Source organism: Mus caroli, chromosome 16, assembly GCF_900094665.2.
Source record: "Mus caroli chromosome 16, CAROLI_EIJ_v1.1, whole genome shotgun sequence".
Taxonomy (NCBI): Eukaryota; Metazoa; Chordata; class Mammalia; order Rodentia; family Muridae; genus Mus; species Mus caroli.
In genome coordinates, this window is record NC_034585.1 from 87545184 (window position 1) to 87547525 (window position 2342).

Here is a 2342-nt window from a genome sequence, read left to right on the forward strand (position 1 = left end):
TTGCAGTGAACACGTTCACAGCTAAAACAAAGCAAGGCAAGGTCAAGAGGTGGCCTGGGAGAGTGGGGAGAGGAGGGTTTTGTCAAGGTTTCTACTGCAAAAACACAACAGTAAAGACTCCTCTGAAAGATGAACGGAAGCACACAGCATCGCCAGGCCTCATCCTTAGCATCTTTATCTCCATAGCAGTCATGAGAGTGACTGCCAAAAACGTCTGTGTCAACCCATGCCTTAATGTCAGAATGGCTGGCCCGCAGTGTGGGGCTTTAGCCTGTGTTAGGCAGGATAAAACTGAGGCACAAGGAACTTAGGTGAAGTGACTGTGCTGGTTGGATGATGAATGAACGAGCCAAAGGTGAAGCCTAGGTGGGTTGGCCCAGACTCTCCACTTACATTCACCTGAAAAACAGGCAGGGCTCAGCAGCAAACGTGTGAGCTGCTGCAAGTGTCTGTGCACCCCAGAGAGACCTTTGTAGCAGGAGTCTGAGGGAGGCACGATGGATGCACAGGCCTCCACGGAGCGCCCACACCACTTCACCTTGAATGAGGAACTAGAACAGTGGCCGGGGCTCCCTTTTGCTCTGTGAAATAGCTGCATGATCCTGTCTCTCAAAAGGAAATTAGTAACAGTGCGTTGGACAGCATGCTATTCTAATTTGCAAAAATTATCTAACGAAGAGTTTGTCTGGTGTCCGTTTATATGCCAAGCAGTGTGCAACGGAGAACGGGAAACTCGATATACACTCTGCCTCCGACAGAGGCCTTCCTTGCTGAGCAGAGCAGGTAGGACCTGAAGATAAGAAACCAGCATGGCTGATTCAGGCATGGTGTCAGACTCTGCAAGGCTAAGAGTGTAAGAGAAACAGGAAGCCTGAAGAGTCTGTCTGGTTCAAATGGTCCCTTAGCTTTGGTGTTTAGCTTGGTGAAGAGGAGATATCACTGATACAGAAATCATGCTAATGAAGAAGGCACAGTGCATCTTCATCGCATGTGCATGCATTCGAAGCTTAGAAGACGTTAGGTTACTTTGGATAGCAATCCTTGAACAAGAAGACACCCGGTGGTTTTGCATCCTGGGCGTCTGTCCCCAGGATAGGGTAGTGAGGACCACTCTTCCACCCCCCTCAAACCTGACGTCACCTCACACAACTCTCATGGGAGACCTGAAAACAACCCCAGGGACTCAGGCCTCAGATGACATCGGGGGGCTCCAAAAGTCGGAAGAGCTTTGCCTCTGTGGAGTCCAGATCCCGTTTTGCAAGCTTCAGAGTCACAGAATAGCTCTTCCAGCACCCTGTGCATCTGTCAGGCAGGTTTTGAAAAAAATTGAAACTGCAGTAAGTTATGAGTCACAATAGTGATATTTTACATGAACTCAATGTAGTGACACCCAAACTCTTAAATTGAGTAGGGAGGCCTTAAAGGAGTTTGCAGGAATAGCGTGGATGTAGCCCTTGGTAGACTAATAGAGAATTGTGACCTTTGGACTCTGAAAGTACGCAAGAAATCAAATTTAAAAGTCATTTTAATTCTTTCAGAAGGCCACCAGAAACTTCTAACAAGAATCATTACCCACAGTTATATATGTCCTATTCTTTGTATAATGAAATTACCGGAGACGTCTAGGATATAAGTGTCAAATCACCAACAATTTTGGAAAATATATTAAGCTTCCTTATGTTGTAAATAACACAGTCTTAAATGCAATTTACAAAGCTAAAACTGTCCTCAAAATGGCAGTATCTCATCGAAATACATGTTTCTTTCTTCCTTAAAAGCAGAAAGACCCATCCGAACTCAATATACGTTTGAAGCTTTGCATGGTCATTATGGAAATAAACTGTGAACTGTCCTGGCTTTGGTGCCAACATGCTGCCTCCCAGGCTTGCAAAACGAAATCTGGTAAGTTAAATAAATTACAGGAAGAAGATTCTGTTTTAGAAAATAAACACACACACACACACACACACACTGTCGTTGCTCTGATGAAAGTGTTGCCCATGTGTTGATAATGAGGGAGAAGTGATGTTATACTTGGTGGGCAAAATAAAAACATGGTGTCAGTGGCACAAACTTAAAATAGCCCCAAGTACCCACAGAATGGCAGGCAGTCCACACACTGCCTGACTTCCTCTCAGAGAAAGCCCTGGAGATCACGGCCATTTGGAGAGGCTCTGGAGTGACCAGAACACCGCTTCACTTCAGAGCACCCCAGGAGACACTATCTCTGAATTCCAATAAGCATGGTCTCTGAAGATGAGTCCTCTGCGCTGCGGAACTCTTTATGGAGATGGTAGCCGCCGGGATGATGGCATTCCACTTCTAAGTAATCTCACCCCCAA